General features: G+C 45.7%; 2 protein-coding genes across 6 annotated transcripts in view; one reads left to right on the plus strand and one right to left on the minus strand.

Annotated features, from left to right (window-relative positions):
* Positions 1 to 19,506, minus strand: part of KYAT3 (kynurenine aminotransferase 3) — a 340,414-nt gene that overhangs the window by 160,185 nt on the left and 160,723 nt on the right. The window lies entirely within an intron of this gene.
* The window catches only part of LRRC8D (leucine rich repeat containing 8 VRAC subunit D), a 76,232-nt gene that overhangs the window by 30,777 nt on the left and 25,949 nt on the right, over positions 1 to 19,506 (plus strand). The window contains exon 1 of one of the 5 annotated variants that reach the window (XM_081865838.1): positions 3,595 to 3,735. The exons of 1 other annotated variant lie outside the window; for it this stretch is intronic. The gene's annotated coding sequence lies outside the window, so the exon portion shown is untranslated. Of the gene's footprint in view, positions 1 to 3,594; positions 3,736 to 4,454; positions 4,897 to 19,506 lie in introns of those variants that run through there. 3 more of the 5 variants (XM_081865836.1, XM_081865835.1, XM_081865839.1) reach the window with 3 other exon arrangements.

The following is a 19,506-nucleotide window of genomic DNA, read 5'->3' on the forward strand; positions in this document are numbered from 1 at the left end:
GGCCCCCTGCTGAAAAAGTTTGCTGACCCCTGTCATACATGCTGTTAATACTGTTGAGTGTAAAATCTGTTTTTCATTTCGGTGGCTCCACTACTAACCAAAGAAAGGATGGATCCCTAAATTCACTTTGCATAGTTTGGGGGGGGGGTGTGTGTGTTGGAACACACTGCCACAATGCTCACTTCACATGCAAGGTGAACTTTATTGCCCTGAGGGATCTTTGGCTTGGATCAAGCTGGATAAAGTCAGCTTCCACCCTCCCATCTGTTTACCTTGCTTTCTGTGCTGCAGTGGTGGCAATGGGAGGGTTCTCCCTGTTCCCACACCTGGCTTACGAGGCTTCAGGATAAAGGTAAAGGACCCCTGGATGGTTAAGTCAAGTTCAGACTAAGGGGTGCGGCGCTCATCTCGCTTTTTGGGCCGAGGGAGCCAGTGTTTGTCCGCAGACAGCTTTTCCAGGTCAGCATGGCCAGCATGACTAAACCGCTTCCGTGACGGAAACCAGAGTGCACAGAAACACCCTTTACCTTCCTGCCACAGCGGTACCTATTTATCTACTCACACCGGTGTGCTTTTGAACTGCTAGGTTGGCAGGAGCTGGGACCGAGCAGCGGGAGCTCACCCTGTTGCACGGATTCAAACTGCTGACCTTCTGATTGGCAAGCCCAAGAGACTCAGTGGTTTAGACCAGTGTTTCCCAACCTTGTGCCTCCAGCTGTTTTTGGACTACAATTCCCATCATCCCTTGCCACTGGTCTTGCTAGTCAGGGATCATGGGAGTTGTAGTTCAAAAACAGCTGGAGGTACAAGGTTGGGAAACACTGGTTTAGACCACAGCGCCACCTGCTCCCTTTTAGGCTTTGGGAAATGCCAGTGAGTGGAGGGTGAGAGGGACACCCCCTTCCTTGCTGCTGGGGTTTGGAAGCTCCCTTGGACTGCAACAGGGTTCCCTTTGGTTTGGAATGAACCAAGTTATTTTCTGAGTCTGGGTGAAAATATCTTTTCAAAGCATCGTGGTTGGGCATGTTTTCCTCCAGGACAGGTTTCAGCCATGTACTTCTTTTAATGATGGTGTAAATCAAGAAGGCTTCTACAGCCTTTCAGGTTTAGGAGTGTTGTAGCCTAAACACCACAAGCTGCTTATTAAGTTTATTTCTCGTATACACGTACAAAAGCATACCTGTTGCAATCGCTGGGAAATACTTGGTTTATACGGCAGCAAATGCCACTGCAACCATTTGCAGTGGACCTCTTTTTGTCATATAAGAGAGTTGGATAAGATGTAATATTATTATTGCATTGTGAAAACTTGCAGTTACGGTGTCCAAGCATTTGTTTATAGTTTCAGTTGTTATCGGTTTGCAGCCATTAACAACTCTGTTGATTCAGTTGTTACATCAGGTCTGATTGTTCTCCCAGGTGAATGTAATCCTGTTTTTGAGACTTTCCTAATTTCATTTAATTCTGCCTGTGTTATTTCCCTTCTTATTTGCATTGTATATTGCAACAGAGTTAAAAATGAAGATATCATATCCCAGAAAACGAGGAAGCACTCAGCTTTCACTGAAGAGATGTGAAGTTCTTACATGCAAATGATCTTTGCATCTTGAAGAGTGGTTCAAATATTTCCTTTGAGTCTGGAAGATAACATCACAAAGTTCTATACAGTACCTAGAATTGCTGCTGCTTTTTCAGCAGAGTTAAGGTTTGGGGATGTTTGTTGAAAAGTTAGGTTTGTATGTAGTTCATATGTGGGATCTGCATTGTGTGCTTTACAGATGCACATTTGATGTTGCTACAGGCACACCGTTAAAAGCATTCTGTAGGGACCTGTTGCTATGTGTAGCACCTCCTTGTGATGTGCACAAAATTAAATAAACACACATATCCACTTCCCTACTGTTATGGGGTGCAATTGCGACTGTACTTGTCGCGACTGTAATGTGTATCTGCTAAGGGAGTGTGCTCCTTTTCCTCCTATCTGAAGGCAGGACAGGGGTTGAAAGCACCAATCTTGTTGGGTGCCCCCCAGTCATGATAATTCAAGACCTTCCCTTGGGGCGCCTAGCAGTGGTGGCACCAGAAAAAATGGCGGCAGGGTTTTTACAAAGGGGGCAAAGTGTTAAGGTCTCTGAAAGAAAAGCAACAGGTTATATCAGTGCTGTCGCACCCTAATAGGTAAAGGACCCCTGAGAGTTAAGTCCAGTCACAGACGACTCTGGGGTTGTGGCGCTCATCTCGCTTTACAGGCCGAGGGAGCCACCTATTTATCTACTAGCACTTTTTGGCGTGCTTTTGAACTGCTAGGTTGACAGGTTGATTTCAGTATTACCCATTGTGAGTGGAGAAAGAGGCTAAAAAATGTGTAAAGTCACCTTCACCTTAACAGCATATTTCCAGTAAGCACCCTCTGTCTCTTCATGACATCTGACAAACAGGAAGTGTGATTGACTTGCACTGTTCCCTTGCCAGTCAGTTGAACTTCCTGTCCATAACCGTAACTTGCTCACAGTACTACAGGTGTGATAAGCATTAGTCTGTTAAACTGTGGACAGCTGCTTCTGTGATCGTAGGCAGTACAGGCGGACAGGGGAGCTGGGGACAGGCTAAACTGTAGCTAGCCGTATCATAATACCAAGGCAGCCTGTATAAGGCTGCTAGTTCCCCTCCTCCTCATCTTGGTTTCCAAATTTAGCCTAGACAGGTGTGAGGCCACACCTTGGCTCCTTCAAATGTAAGTGCCAGGGAAAGCGAAGAGCCTGTGGCAGGAGCGGGGGACCAGTGGCGCTGTTGGACTCCAGTTCCCATCATCACTGGCCACCACAGTTGGAGCTCGTGGGAATTTGAGCTCAGCAATCCCTAGAGAGCCATGGGGGTCTCCATCACCTGGCCTACAAGAAGGTGAGGAGGTTTCGGGGTGGTTGGCCTGCAGAATTCACAATGGCCTTGGAAGGCTTCTTTTGACATTTAAATGGAAACATTTTAATATCTCCGTAAGAAATCATCGGGGCCCACCCAAAAAGTTTTGGCCTCTGAAGTGAACCCCAAAATGGTGCCTCCTGCCCTGGCCAGGGAAGAAGGGGTGAGTGAGGCATAGGAAGAGAGAAAGATCTACATTGGGATCTGCTGCCCCTCCCCCTATCCTGTCATCTGAGACAGTCGCCTTACCTCATGGCCCTGGGTGCAGGCACTGTCCTGAAGGAATGCATGACCCACACTATCTTGTGTACATGACACTCGCTTTGAAGCAACAGAACCATCCAAGATCTGCTCAGGAGCATGGTTGCTTGCTTTGGCACAGTTTTGGAGGGGATACTAAATTTCGGAGTTATGAATCCAGAGCCATCGGAGCTCCTGGCTGGATTGCAAGCCAAGGGGCGCGTCCCTAACGTAACTTTGGTTTTATAAAGGGTTGGTGGAGGGGGGGCTCTTTGCGCACACACACACTTCTGGAAAGGGGCATGATTCCTCCCCACTCAAGAAACTGTTACGCAAGCAGACATGCACGCTCCGGTGCGGTGTGCCTATGTAGCCGCTTCTGCAAAACCAGCAGCCGGCGTGGAGAGGGAGTTCCGCTCGCCGCAATGGGCCCCAGGCTGCTAGTTCCCGCCTCGCCGCATCTTGCAAGGTGCACTTGCCCATCCTGCCCGGGGAAACCAGTCTGAGTCTGGAGACCCAGCAAGGCAAAGCAGCGGCGCCGCCACCGACGGGAAACTTCCGAGGGCTGTGCGCAAAGTGTGTGACCGGCGCGTGCTTGGGGTGGGGGTGGCCTGAGTGTATGGCGTCGGATCGGTGCTGGGAGACGGGAGGGGGCAGATCCTTGATCCAGATTGATGTGGGGGGGGGGGGGAACGGAGGGAGAACCGGAGTGCAACCTGGGTGGTTGTTTTTCTCCTCTCCCCCTTTCGTTTCTCCGCAGGAAGCGTTGCGCAGGGCTGCCCCGGCGTGACCCATGGCTGCGATATTCGCCCCCTTCTTTGCGGCGCGCTCCTCGCTTCTCCCCAGAAGCCTCCTGGACTGCAGCTTTTTCCAAGGCCCGGGCAGCGGGGGAAAACAGGTCTCGGACAGCCCCCGTTTGCTCGACGGCGCCTGCAAACGGTGCAAGCTTCTGTCCCTTTCGCCCGCCACCTCCGGCGCTTGCAAGCAGCCTGCCATAAGTGCTTTAGGTGCCAGCTCCCTGGGTGCCCTAGCACCCACAAAATTCCCCATGAAGGGGCCGGGCACCCACCAATTTTTGCTGCCAGGGCCGTGCACGCTGCATGGCGCCCGCTGCCATTGGTGGCAACTCCCTGTATGCCCGAGCACCCACCAAATTCCCCATGGGCAGCCACGATCGCGGGGCCAAGTTGGCACGCCTGGCCAACGCCACTGCAAAGCTTGCAAAGGCGCCGCCGCGCGCGCGCGCGCACACACACGCGCGCCGCCCATCGGCGCGCCCCCGACGCACAGCCCGGCTCGGGAGCGGCGCGCCGTTGTCCTCCATGGGGGCTTCGCAATGAGCCTGCTTCCCCGAGACCGGCTTATTCCAGCCTGCGAGCGCCGGCTGCTGCTGCTGCTGCTGCCGCCGCCGCCGCCGGTCCTTTGTTCCCGCGCCCGCGCAGCCCCCCGAGGACGATGCTGCCGGCCGGGGAGGGGAATCGCGTGCAGCACCGGGGCGAACCGGCTCGGGCCGGAGGAGGGCGACCGGCGCCGAGCTGCGAGGGCCGCTTGGGAGAATAAGGAGAGCAGGCGCCGCGGCTGCCCTTTGCTCCCGCCGCCCCCCAGATCGTAATCCATTTCATTTTTATTTTTATTTTCAAAAGCGGGGTGGGTGGGTGCGGAACAAGGGCCTGCCATCGCCTTGGCCACCTCTTCCCCGTCAAGCGGTGCAGAAGGAAAGACAACCCGGCAGGTTGAGTGTGTTTCTCTCTAATATTTTTTGGGTGTGTGTGTGTGATGGTGCATTTCAAAGGAGGAGGTTTTCCGGTGCAAAGTTCTTTGAGGGTGTGGGAGGGCTCTCTTCCCCCGCTCCCTATTGCATGCTGTCCTGTTAGAGTTGCAAGAAACAAAAGCCAGCCTGACGTTTATTCTAAACCACTTGATTTATTATTATTATTATTATTATTATTATTATTATTATTATTACACGTATGCCATATATCAATGCAGTTTGGTTGGAGGGGGCAGCACTATTCGGAAGGTGGAATACAGCTCCATATAAGATGGCAATAATGCCACTAACTGCAGTAAACAAGGGTCCGTGTTTTGATGCCTGCTAGGATGTTGCTGCAATGAGTGATGCCACAACAGTTTGCCTGGTCTCCTCCATTTGCAGACTTTTGCAAGCTGTCTTGTAATCTTGCAGAGCTTGATATAGGTGAGCAAGGCCTGAGTTGGGGGGGGGCACGGAACAAGCCCCCACCCCCTTTCTTTGCACCGAAATAGAAATTGAGGGAAGCATCACTGGGCATGTTTTTGCCCAGGTCTGGTCTCCTGTGTTTCTCCAAACCCAGGGGTTAATTGGTGCTATTAATTTGTTTTTGTACAGAGAGCTTCTGTTTTGAGTGTGTGATGTTAGTAAACACAGAACAAACAATATATAATCCCCAATTGCATTTTGGAACAACTGATGTAAGGTTGTGTTCTGTACAGACATTTCATGCTGTTTTCGCTGGAAAAACTTGGTGACGACAATTATTTTGGGTGGATCGGTAGTTGCTTATATAATGTTCTAGCACCAAAATAGGTTTTTACCTGAATAAAATTGTGGTCATACTTTACTCGTCCTCTCTCCACTGAGTTATTCTTCCAGTAACTTTCCTGGTGACAACTTTCCTTTTCTTTCAGCTATATTTTCTCATTTTTAAAATCTCACCTTATTTCTTCTCTTAAAACATTGCCCAGGATAAGTTTCCTTGTGCAGACTGTCTCATAGCACATAAGGGTGAATGGAGATGAAGACTATTATAGCCAACTCCAAATCTCGCAACTGTCATTTCAGCAGAAGTTAATCGGGGTGCCCATAATTGCAGATGAATCTTAAGGGCAGTGAACGTACATTTTGATGCATTTTCCCCACTGGGGGCGGGTAAAATGTTAGCTGTGGTAGTTGCAGAACTTAACTAACAGTAAATCATTAGCAATTGTCTACCCAAGCAGCACTAGAGTGTGCAGAGAGATAGCGAATGGTGCAACCCTATACCCAATTACTTGGGAGTAAATCCCATTGAATTTAGTGGAACTTGCTTCCTAGTTTTCCTCTGTGCAATCAAGGTTTGTAGGTTGCAGTCTAGCCTGACGGACTGCATTTAAAATCAGTGGGGCCTAGTTGGATTGCATTCCTTGATCTGGCAGAGTTATCAGCTTCTTTGACATCAGGGCTCCTCTGCTTTTAACAGCTAGCAGGCATGCAGAAAGTTAACTGATAGCAGGGTTGCCATTCTTTTCTGGGAAGAGCTGCTTTGATTTTTTTTTCCCCACCAAAGAATCTGTTCATCACAGTCTGTCCATTTTCATCCTGTCCCCAAGAGCAACTTTAAGCTAGAGTTCCGGCTGGAACTATGGCGTGCCAAACACTTCTGGAAAAGAACTCCCAGTTCCTTTTTTGTTTGTTTGCAACAAATCTGCTTAAACATCTGGAATTGTGGAAGAAAGCAGATGTCTGGCCGCTCTCTGTAATTCAAGAGTGTTAAGGGTGTGTACATGGAAATTACTTTGGTCGTGGGGGGAAATACTTAAATCTGTTTTGAGTTTTACAGTGAGTCAGTGGGCGGGGGATGACCTCTTTTGGTGGCGCGATTGCTCACATGTCAGTGAAGATAATAAACATGCCCAGTCTACTTGTGAGTGGCTTTTAAACTATAGTTATTCTACCTTTGGGGACGCGGGTGGTGCTGTGGGTTAAACCACAGAGCCCAGGACTTGCCGATCAGAAGGTCGGCGGTTTGAATCCCCACGACGGGGTGAGCTCCTGTTGCTTGGTCCCAGCTCCTGCCAACCTAGCAGTTCGAAAGCACGTCAAAGTGCAAGTAGATAAATAGGTACCGCTCCGGCGGGAAGGTAAACGGCATTTTCGTGCGCTGCTCTGGTTCGCCAGAAGCGGCTTAGTCATGCTGGCCACATGACCCAGAAGCTGTACGCCGGCTCTCTCAGCCAATAAAGCGAGATGAGCGCCGCAACCCCAGAGTCGGTCACGACTGGACCTAATGGTCAGGGGTCCCTTTACCTTATTATTCTACCTTTAGCTATTTTCTATAGGAAATGAAAGACTCCAATTACTGTATCTGACCTGCAGTGTTAGAAACTGAGATTTGAAATCTAGGAGCTAAATGGCACCTTAAACCAAGGTTGTGGGCGCAACAACGGAGTTTCTAGGAACACTTTTTAATAGCAAGAATACAAAGCTGAAAATGAATGAACTGCAGCTAAAATATTACGTTCATTTTCACAGAGTCCAGTCCTTCCCCTGCCCACCTCACTAATATTCTTAAGAGGGTCTCTTATCCAGTCTTCAGAGAGTAGCTGGAAGTGGGGAGGCAGAAAAAGGTCTCCCTTTCCTTCCACTCTGCAGTTTTAATAGGAAATCATAGGCGCAGTACTGCGCCAAGACCTCAGAAACGGCTCGCCCTGATGGAATTCCCTGTCGCAAAATGCGCCTGGAACAATGGGAGTTTTGAACACTGCTGGCCTGCCAGGACTTTCCTTGAGGACCAAACTCATTCAGGCAAGAACTGCTGCTCTGAACCAGCAGGCTGACCCCCCAAAAAGTCAATACCTTGTCTTGAGAGGAGTGCTGCTCCTTGTTTTTAACTCCTGCCTGGAGCCTGCACCTTTGTGAAGAGAGCTTTTGTGGTTTCTGTTGTTTCTGCATTGTTAAAGCAGCTCCTCCTTCTAATTTCTAAACTTTCACTTCTCCTTTCCCCCATCATCTTAGTGTTTTCTGCCTCGGTCCTGCCAATCACCACTTTGCAGACCTTTGGGCCAAAAAGCAGGATATAAATATAACACAACAAAATCATCTATGTCTCTGCTCTCCCTCCCAGTGGAGAAGCATATTGAATAGATATGCTATTTTAAGTGGTGCTAGCTATTCTAGCCCGTTGGGAGTAGGACAGGTTAGAAATTCCTCCCCCCCCAAAAAAAAATTAATAAGTTGGATGGTTTGAGGATTCCAGATTAATCACCATCATTATTATAATCTTCATGCCCTGGCTTGGCCTTTTAACAAGACCCTTTGTGAGTAGGGAGAGCTATGATAATCCTAAACAAAACCAGGTTTAAAGCTTTGAGCATTCTCATCTCTATAATTCCACATTTTAAAAGGCAGCTGGAGAAAAATGAAGAAGAGTGGTCCGTTTCTTTTCCTTTTTTTACAGCTGAAGGTAAGTAAAGAGGGAGTAGATTTAAGAGGCAGAAAAGTCGATCTTAGGGGGAGGGTAGCCGCTGAGACGCATTCTAGTGTTCCACCTCTGAGGCTTCTTTCGTTTTCTCCAGATTTCCAGGTTTTGAAAAACGCTGCCTTTTTGTTCACAGAACCTGCAGTGAACTTTGCTGTTTCATTGGAAGCTCTGGAGATCAATTATGCGGCGTTTATTTATCTTTACTTCTTCAGCTATTGTGTGTTTTGCAGGATAAGCTCCGTCCCATAAGAACTGTTTTGAGCTTGTAGATAACAAGGCGATATTCTGGAATGTAGCTAGTAATTTGTACCTTTGCTGCCTTTTTGCACACAGGGCAGGGAGGCTGGTTGGGAGTTCCCCTGACGGAAGCAAACCGTTGTTGTTTTGTAAGTTGCACCTAGGCAGGCGAGCTGGTTGTTTCTGCGAATGGCTTGGGACGTTACTGTAGGAGCACAGTCCTCAAATGTCTCTGCCTTCTGCTGCTTATAAACACTCGAAGGGAAACCTTAGTGTAAAGGAACCTGCTCAGGTTGTATCTGTGTGTACAGCCAGCACAACTTTCCTGTTGTGCAAGCAGCACCCTTGGTTCAATGTGGAAGCAGTGTTAGAAACTGGGCTAGAAAAGCTAGGAGCCAAATGGCTCCTGGGACCTGGGTTGGCACCCAAACAGAATATCTAGTCGCCATTTGTGGGGGTCGGCAACACTTTTTATTTATTATTTCGATAAGCATGAACTAATACGCAATTCACGTAAGTGACACATTGTTAACATCACGTCTTTATCAGAATACATGTTTAATTTGGTGTTGACAATAAAAATATTGGTACCACACTTCAGTTTCCAAAACACTCTCCTCTCTGTTGTTAAAACCCCTTAACATATTGTCTGTCCTTAACATATACCCTGAGGTTTCAAAGCACATACAGTGGTACCTTGGGTTACATACGCTTTAGGTTACATATGCTTCAGGTTACACACTCCACTAACACAGAAATAGTGCTTCAGGTTAAGAACTTTGCTTCAGGATAAGAACAGAAATCGGGCTCCGGCGGTGAGGTGGCAGCAGGAGGCCCCATTAGCTAAAGTGATTTTTCAGGTTAAGAACAGTTTCAGGTTAAGAACGGACCTCCAGAACGAATTAAGTGCTTAACCCGAGGTACCACTGTATATTTCAGTAATCCTTGAGTGTCAGCCAGGCGCAAAAAATGGCACCCAGACTTTGGGAGGTGCTTGTCAACGGAGAATCCTTAGGCACAAAAATGCGCCTGGCGCCCTGCTAATTTCAAATGCTGTGCGGAAATGGGTCTTGTTGTGCTCCATTGTCTGGTGTGCTTCTTCAGTGACTTCCGAAGCTATTCCGAAAGGAAATGTAGTTGTAGAGTTAAATTGTGGCTTCTGAATTGGGATGCCTAATGACTGGTACTTCCTAATGGGCACTTCTGGTGGGAGAAAAGCAATAAGGCTAAGTGGGGGGGAACAGCAATGTTGTCTTGGCTTCTTGCCTCTTCTGTGAACTGCAGCTGGAAGTGTATGGGTATAAGTATACTATAAAGGTGCTCAGCGGAGGGCAGAATTTGATCCTGGCAGGGCATATGGGTGTGTTTCAGTCGCTAGGTAACTAACTGACTTACTGATGGGAAAGGTGGGTAGCCTAACTTTCTGGAGATAGTACAAGCATTGGGACTTAGGCTTTACTAGTTTTTGAGGGGCACAGCCTGATTTGAAGATAAGGAATGTCAGCATTAAAGGTGCTGTGGTCTAAACCACTGAGCCGCTTGGGCTTGCCGATCAGAAGGTCGGTTCAAATCTCCGTGACGAGGTGAGCTCCTGTTGCTCAGTCCCAGCTTCTGTCAACCTAGCAGTTTGAAAGCACACCGAAAAATGTGCAAGTAGATAAATAGGTACCACTCCGGTGGGAAGGTAAACTGCATTTCCGTGCGCTGCTCTGGTTCGCCAGAAGCGGCTTAGTCATGCTGGCCACATGACCCGGAAGCTGTATGCTGGCTCCCTCAGCCAATAAAGCGAGATGAGCGTCGCAACCCCAGAGTCGTCTGCGAGTGGACTTAACTGTCAGGGGTCCTTTACCTTTTTTTTAGCTTGTTTTGAAGTTAGGAAAAGTGGTGGGTTTTTTATTTATTTTTTAAAAAAATAATCAGGACAATTGACCTGTGTGACTTTCTCTGCACTGTGTGTGTGTGTGTGTGTGTGTGTGTGTGTGTGTGTGTATGCATGTGTGAATGAACTGCGGTTCATACAGAAAGCTCGTTGCCTATTTCTGCCCATGGTATAAAGACTTGCTGGATTTGAACTTGTGCGAGACAGGCAGAAAGAGAGAGAGAGAGATCATATACAGAAAACTGTCAAAACAAAGCAGGAGCTACAACAGGATATAAATACTTTGGGTAGCAGTGAAACTGTTCTGTTTTGTCTTTCTCAAAAGGAAGGTCAGATAGCCTGCTGTTAATAGTTACGATGGTAGTATTTCAGAATACCTAAGCTCTTGTTTTTGTAATTTAAAATTGTGCAGGGTTTTAGAATCTCAGTAATCCTAGCTTCAGTTACCTGTTTCCCTGAACATTCCTTTTGAGTCTTCTACCATTATAAAATCCAGGCAAATAACTTTCTCTCTCTCTCTCTCTCTCTCTCTCTCTCTCTCTCTCTCTCTCTCACACACACACACACACACACACACACACACAGGTTTTACAGGTCCTGCAAGTGTATATTCTGTGTTGCACTGTTACAAGAAAATGATCACATCTTGAGAGTCTTAAATTTAAAAGTAGTTTTAAAATCCCAAACCCTATGTATTTCTTTTCTTTGTCCGGATCATCCTATTGGGACAATTGGAGCAATTGGAACCAACAAACAACTAGCAGATTACCATTTTCGTTGTCAAATTTTCTCTTCCCACCCTTTTGAAAATGGCAGGAAGTTTCATAAGATGTGATGCGAAGCTTGGAGAAAAACGTATTGTTGCATCAGTTACGCAAGTTTTAATGACTGTGATAGAGGCATCTTGATTATTTGCCACTCTGGCTATCCTGTCTGTCCTGTTGTTTATGTAAGTTGTGTCCTGCAATTTTATCTTATTTTTTAAAAAATTTTGATTGTCTGTGTTATTTCATGTACCTAAACCATGTGCGAGTGTGATCGCAGATGATGCAGCTAGCAAAATCTACCGCTGTGGTCTTTTGTGTGGCTTGGAAAAGGAATATAAAGGAAGAGAGGTGAGAATGAGTTCAGCAACAAGGTTCTTCTTTGAGTCTGACCTTAAATCTCGGAGGCCTTGTTGATTTGCAGCATTTTCTCCTGACCCCATCCCTGGAAGCAACCTTGGCAGCGGGCTTTGCTTTGAATAGCTTATCACCGAGACAGGCTTTCATTTGCTAAAACTCCGAGAAAATAAATGGCTTCTGATTATGCAAGGGAAGTTCCCATCCCTGTCCCACAAATTAAGGCTGCCATGCTAACATGCTTATTCTAGGGAACATGCACCATTTGTACACCGTGGGATTTTCTTCTGAGTAAGCATTTAGAGGATTACGCAGTAAGTATATTAGGGTAAAACGTGCTGGCTCTGGTCCAGGTTACATGACCTAGTGGGAATCTCAAGTCTGTAATCTCATGATCATGGGTAGGAAATAAAGCTTCCACCAAGAACTCTCTCTTCCTTCTCTCATGTAGTGTTAGCAACTCAGATAAATAAGCTAGGTGCCAAATAGTTAAATAAAACCAAGGTTACAGTCACTAGAACAGAATGTCCTTGGTTGCCACTTTGGGGCAAGATGGCTCTTGTTTTTCAAAGGATGGGCTGACTGCGATTGATTCTCAGTTAAACATCTGGCTGCTTCAGAGGACAACCTTGAGCTAGGTTAAGAGCTTTGAGGACTTAAAGAAGAAAAGTCGCTTGATCCAGGGACAGTCCACGTATATATCGGCCTATTCCGACCCGTTTTTCTTCATGGTGACTGCTCCTGCACAAGCTGTAGAGAAAAAGAAATTTGGTTCCAGAAAGTCACTCCTATTGTGTAGATAAAATAGAACGGATAGAATTCTACAGAATGGGGGATTACTGTGTGAAAACAGTCCCGATCCAATGATCTCTAGGCATGCACCTGCAGATGGTGGAGACTTCAGGCGCTATCCTGGTGCCCAGACATCTTCACTTGGTCACAGGTGGTCGAAAGCCAGGTGCAAAATGCACCTGGATAATTTCAAACACTACAGTGGTACCTTGGGTTAAGTACTTAATTCGTTCCGGAGGTCTGTTCTTAACCTGAAACTGTTCTTAACCTGAAGCACCACTTTAGCTAATGGGGCCTCCTGCTGCTGCTGCGCCTCCGGAGCACGATTTCTGTTCTCATCCTGAAGCAAAGTTCTTAACCTGAGGTACTATTTCTGGGTTAGCAGAGTCTGTAACCTGAAGCGTATGTAACCCGAGGTACTATTGTATAACGTTTTTGGTTTCATAGAAGTAATTTTTGAGTACTAGAAGGTTCCTTAAATCAAAGTTTCTTAGAATGCACATACACTTTAGACTTTTTACACACAAAAATTGGGGGGAGAAGTTTGGGGGTGGTGGTATGAGGAAATTGACTGTTTCTGCGTTAAGCAAACCTATAGGGATGAGGACTGAGTTGTCACGAACAGCACTGTGCTCATTTTGATCCTTTTTGTTTCTTGAGCCATTTTGAAATGTGTGTGCGTCTTATGGAGCGAATGCAGGCTGCGCAGCTATCCCAGAAGCCAGAACAGCAAGAGGGATTGCTGCTTTCACTGCACAGTGATCCCTCTTGCTGTTCTGGCTTCTGAGATTCAGAATATTTTTTTTCTTGTTTTCCTCCTCCAAAAATTGGTGCATCTTGTGGTCTGGTGCGTCTTATAGAGCGAAAAATACGGTAATTGTTCTAGCTTGCCTTTACTTACCCCCAACCCCACTGCCCTGCTCACAGTTGCGAAGCATATTCTGATGTTATGAATGCTCCGTGTCGCCATTAATAAAAAGAGGTCAGAATAGGCCAAAAGTGACTTTTCATCTTTAAGTCTTCAAAGCTCTTAATCTAGCTCCAGGTTGTCGCCTGAACTAGCCAGATGTTTTACTGAGAATCAATCACAGTCAGTCCATCCTTCTTTAAAAAAAAGACTCTAGAGTCATCTTGGCCCAAAATGGCAGCTAGACATTCTGTTTTGGCAGATGTAACCTTGGTTTTAGGGACGCGGGTGTCGCTGTGGGTTAAACCACAGAGCCTAGGGCTTGCTGATCAGAAGGTCAGCGGTTCAAATCCCCGCGACGGGGTGAGCTCCCGTTGCTCGGTCCCTGCTCCTGCCAACCTAGCAGTTCGAAAGCACGTCAAAGTGCAAGTAGATAAATAGGTACCGCTCCGGCGGGAAGGTAAATGGCATTTCCGTGCACTGCTCTGGTTCACCAGAAGTGGCTTAGTCATGCTGGCCACATGACCCGGAAGCTGTACGCTGGCTCCCTCGGCCAGTAAAGCGAGATGAGCACCGCAACCCCAGAGTCGTCTGCGACTGGACCTAATGATCAGGGGTCCCTTTACCTTTAATCTTGCTTTTAAGGAGCCATTTGGCCCCTAGGGGTGCTAAACATTTCCTGGACACTGCCCGGTTTTGGCCGTCAGAAACAGTGTCTAGGCAGAGCTGGCTTAAATGTCTGGGCAACCCATGTCAGAAGAGTAGATTTACTTTTTGAACAGGGCAACCCCAGCCTAACTTATATATCTGAGTTTCTAACACTAGTTGCCTGTGAGATGACATTCTGTACAGGGTTATCTCGTCCCGCAGTTTGAAAAGTTTTCTTACCTAGTGACTAGCTGCTGTTAGAGAGCTCTGTGGGTGAGATTTTGATGTAAAAAGCAAAATGAGGTTTGTAATCTGCAAACGGGGTTCTGTTGGCTGAAATTATTGCTGAATTAGGCACAGCCTTTCCAGCTATCACCTTCCTCGAATTTTGCTTCTACCCCACACAATACTGATTTAACTTGCACCCTTCTTCCAAAATGCTAGAGTTTATTTGGTAGTTAAATATTTACCTGCCTCTTAATGTGCAATTGGGGGACATATAGGAAGGTGGAATAGACTACACTACAGAAGACTGCAAAAACTCCCATCCATCATTGTCCCTAGAGTTGTTTTAGTCAAAGTGTTTATGGCTCAATTAACTATTGTTTATCCAGCTGGAAGGAGCTTTGGCTCCAGCTCTTTGGTCTTTCAACCACTGTGCCCCAAACGGTGAACTGTGGTTTTATATCTGTTTGCTAATCACACAAAATGATCATTTGATAAGCCGCGCTTTATTATGCCTGGCATGTTGCATCCAAACCACCTCTAAAAGTTGCTTCCCGTTTTATGCAGTGTGGATGGGCATTTGCTTTGGCTACCTTGTAAAAAGGTGAAGCGGGTGGGGGGGTATATTCTGAAATCCTAGTGGGGGGGGATTCAACTGAGAGGGAAGCAGTCTTGGGGGTGTTTTTCCCTTGGTGCACATCCATGGCATGTTTAGAAATGTGCCTCCATAGCAAATGCTGACATATCTCTGGTACACATGGAAAGTCCTTTGTGAGTCCTTTACAGGTTAGTCACTTGCAGTGTTAGAAATTAGCCAGGCGCCAGGCTCATTTTGCAACTGGAGCGGGTCCAGTTGTGACCATGTGCAGATCTCTGGATGCCAGGATGGCAACTGGGAAGAGCAAAATGTAACTTAGAGAAGGGTCGGAAATATTTTCCTCGCAGCTTGAATTTGTTTTATTCTGGATTGTTTTATTTAGGGTTTCAGTGTCTTGTAAACAGCCTTGAGATTTGTTCTTTAAAATATAGAGCGGTATAGAAGTGAAATGAAATAATAATAATAATAAACCTCAATGGGGGAAAAGGCATCTAGACATTCCACTGTGGTGACCATAACATTTGGCAATTAGTTTATATATCTGATATTCTAACACTGCTCCCTTGTTTTGGGGTTAGCACAGGGATCAGATATGCTAGCTATTGCAGGATGAACTTTCATTCAGCTTTCTTTTAGTGTAAATGTTTGTCTTGCAGTTCTGCACCTTTGTGATTTCTAACGCCCCAATAACCTGAATCTTCATCTTTCATTTCCGTGCATGCAGAGATCCATGTGATGGTTTGGGATGACTAGGCTATTTTCTTTTCTATTCCCAGCTGCTGGTTATGAAAGTAGCTATATTTCTCACTGGTCACTTTTCACATTGGACAGCTAGAGCTTTTAACCCACTTTAGATGCATCTCATGCAAGCTGTATGAGCACAACCTTTCCCATTAATTAATAATTCTCTGCCTCTTTGCCTGCGGTTGCATAAAGCACGTTGCCTCTGTGGCATGTGACTGCTACCGCTGACTCAGGTGTCCCCATTATGGGGCTAACCTGAGTGGAATAATTTTCTCCCACTTCTGGTTACTAGTGAAGACCTTATAAGCAGGATTTGAAGCAAGATCCAGTGATTGTGTGTATTCGGACCACCAGGAGCTACTTGGAAAGCTTGCATTGAAAACTTCAGGCTGTACATCTCTACTCAAAAGTCAAAAGTGACAGTAGCAAAATACTTCCTGAGGCACCTGTTGCTAGTTTCCATACCTGACAGAAGTTTTGCTGGAGGTAGTTCTCCCAGCACACGCTGACATGGTTTTTAAAGAATAAATGAAAGAAATTGGGTGCAAAAACTGCTACATTGCCCAGTTACCCAAGGAACGCTCCGTGTTTACCCTAGAAATCTCTTAGGCTCAAATTTGAGTTTTTGGAATTAACAGAGAATCTCTGGGAGCAGATGGCATGTTTATGACATTTTGTATCACATAGCATATTCTTCCTGTCACAGAATGATGGGGAAAGTTGGTTCTTTGAATGAGTCCCCAACTTTTGCTTGCCCCTCAAACTTTACCAGCAGCAGACAGGAAGTACCGTATTTTTCCGTGTATAAGACTAAGTTTCCCCCCCTAAAAAATAATGTCCAAAATTAGGAGGAGTCTTATACTTGGATAGTGCCATGGGTGGGTTTTCTTAAATCTTGAGTCCCCCAAAATAGGAGGCGTCTTATACATGGGGGCGTCTTACAGACCGAAAAATACAGTAACTTTTGAAGGTTTGGATAGAAATGCATACTGTGGCTATGGCTTTTATATGTTGGTGATGTTAAAAGTATCAGAATTTTTATCATTGTAGGCTTGTCTACACAAAGAGCAGATGACTGTACCATTTTGAGCTGCATGCAATAGCGCTGGGGTGTTTGCGTGTCAAATGTTACGCCGTAGGTTACCGAAATAGTTCTCTATATTTGGCTTTGCCAAAGCGCTGCTAAGTCTTTATTGGATTGTTCAAGGAGGGGGAGAGGAGATTGAAGAAGAGGCTTGACTAGGCAGCCTCCCTCCTCCAGTCTACAGCTTGGGTGAAAACCACATTGAATTTTGCAGCAACCACATTCAAGTCCAACTTACAAGAATGTCCGACTGTATTCATTTTAATGCCTGGAGATCTGTTTTTCTCAGGTGCTAAAATAAAAACTGTGGGCTTATCTTTTTGCTACCAATATGAAATGCTTCTAAATTTGGCTGTAAATTGCTTGCCTACATAAGACACCAGGTTGAGTCATTAGCCTATTCCTAGTGTTATAAGACACTGATATGTCTTTTAAATAGAAAATTGAACATCGGCACAGTCTCTGGCCTAAGTATATTGAGCAGTAGTTCCCTCCCTTAGTCCCACCCACCAGTTAATATTTTTCATGGGTTGTGGAATAAAACTAGAGGTTATTGATATCACACTCACTCACTCTCTTACTTATTTTGAATTGTGGGCTTTTGACTTCTTGGAAGATGGTTTACATTCTTGACATGCTTCAAGCATGCCATGTGGCATATGGTCCTTTGATTTCCCAGCCTCTGGCCAAGGAGAAAGTTAGCCATGCTTTGTTGAACTGCTTGTGTTTACGTTCATCTTGTATGCAGGGAAGCTCAAAAGATCCTGTCAATTTAACCTAGGATAGTAGCACAGTTTGGGGATTCCCTGATGTACAAAAGGAACAAAATGTCTTAACGTGGAGCTATTTTGTCATTTGGACGTTTCCAGTTTTGTATTTTCATGGGCTAAAGATGGGTACCATTTACTTGTTGGTCTGGCTTTTAATTTAATGCATGCCTAAGAAGGAAATGCTGTTTAGGCGTGGGTAGTGTAGCCTTGCATGGCTGTGTGTGTTCATTCATCATCTTGTCAGCTACAAAGGAGTCCTTTTATCATTCAGCAGAACCTTGCACTTCCTGAAGGCCGGCCATGTATAATGCTGCCTAAATTTCGACACTATAAGACAGAACTTGCCATTTGGGGCATACTTTAACCATGAACTCTTAATTTTAGTTTAGTTTAGATGGAGCTGCAGTGTAATACGAATTCCTAAGTAGGATTGCTTTTTCCTGCTGAGTTGCTACAGCGCATCAGTGGGTTGGGAGGAAAAAAGCACCTCTTTTGTGTATCGACACCAAGAGTACTTGCACTGTAAGTTGAAAGCGGAAGTGAGCCGATAATTTCAGTAGAGTAGATTGCACCAGAAGAATCTGGTGAACCCAACAATATGCTACTGGGCTATGTGCTTAGGGTAGGCGGAGAGCTTTCCCTGATATCAGGCATTGATTCACCTTGTGTCCACAAGTTTCTGTAATGGCTGGGCCATCCCTCTGCTGATTTCTGCTAACCTAAATGGCAGGTTGAAGGATAGTCCTGTCGGCAGGGGTGGCGCAGCACAAACCTGCCATGCATGTCAATGAGTTCGTTGACACGCTCGTGTTGAAACAAATACCCTGCAATGCAGTTTAATAGGGATGGTGCAAATGCTTTTGCCTACCTGACGCTTACGTCTGTGTAGGACATGGGCCACACGTCAAGAAAGAGGCCTGTGCCATCCTCAAAGACCTTGTGCTTGCTTTGAACACCCCTTTTTGGGGTAGGGGAAGTTGCTGTCCAAGGTGCTGGCGGTTCTAAAGTCATGGAGGGCATAGCTGAATCTCAAGTGTGTATTTGCCAGTGAGCAGATCAGGAGAGTCATTTGGTTGATGGGAAACAACAGAAGGGGTGTTTTCAGTGATCACTCCAAAAGTCCAAAATTCTGTAGTCCAGGAGGTTTGTTTGACCGTGTTCCACTGGATGGTAAAATGTACAGGGAAATCTAAGTCATTTAAAAATGCCATTCAGCTGTCATTTCTCTAACACAGATCTTCGGTTGCATCTAGCCCAGACATACTTGGAGCAGAGCCTTTGAAATCAGTGTCCATTAGTTTCAGTGAATCTCCTCTGAGTACTGCTTAGTTGGATCTACAACAGCTTGTATCCAACCCCTCATGCTAGTCTTCTTAACTTTTACCTCCACGTTCTTAATGTTACAGTGGTACCTTGGGTTACAGACGCTTCAGGTTACAGACGCTTCAGGTTGCAGATGCCGCTAACCCAGAAATAGTACCTCGGGTTAAGAACTTTGCTTCAGGATGAGAACAGAAATTACACGGCGGCAGTGGGAGGCCCCATTAGCTAAAGTGGTACCTCAGGTTAAGAACAGTTTCAGGTTAAGAATGGACCTCCAGAATGAATTAAGTTCTTAACCTGAGGCACCACTGTATACCCATAGTGTGTGTGTGTGTGTGTGTGTGTGTGTGTGTGCATCCTTTGTTTTACCTAGCAAATAATTTCCTTTATCTTCTGAACCTGCTTCTATTTTTCGTACTGCTCTTTTTTTTAAAAAAATGGAATATTACTATGTATAGTTAACTGACTTTAATTCTAGTAAGCTGTCTAGAAGGTCTGGAGATAAATATCCATATAAAGATGTTTGTTTTTTATATGGTAAACAATCCCTGAGGAGGGAGGGATGGAACTAGAAGCAGCAGTAAAAAAATAAAAAAAATAAACACCCAAAAAACTAAGGCAAAAAACCCTAGCCTGGCAACCATAAAAATATTGAGTCATATCCAATGTTAGTCATACTCAGAGTAAATTGATTAATTTTGCTGGGTCTATTGTTGCGTATAACTTAGCTGGGAATAACCTGTTGGTTCCAAACCATAGGGAAATCGCAAGTAAGAAACAAGAGTTTTTAGAATGGGGCT

The sequence above is a fragment of the Podarcis erhardii genome, assembly GCF_964252035.2.
Source record: "Podarcis erhardii genome assembly, chromosome: 6".
Classification (NCBI taxonomy): Eukaryota; Metazoa; Chordata; class Lepidosauria; order Squamata; family Lacertidae; genus Podarcis; species Podarcis erhardii.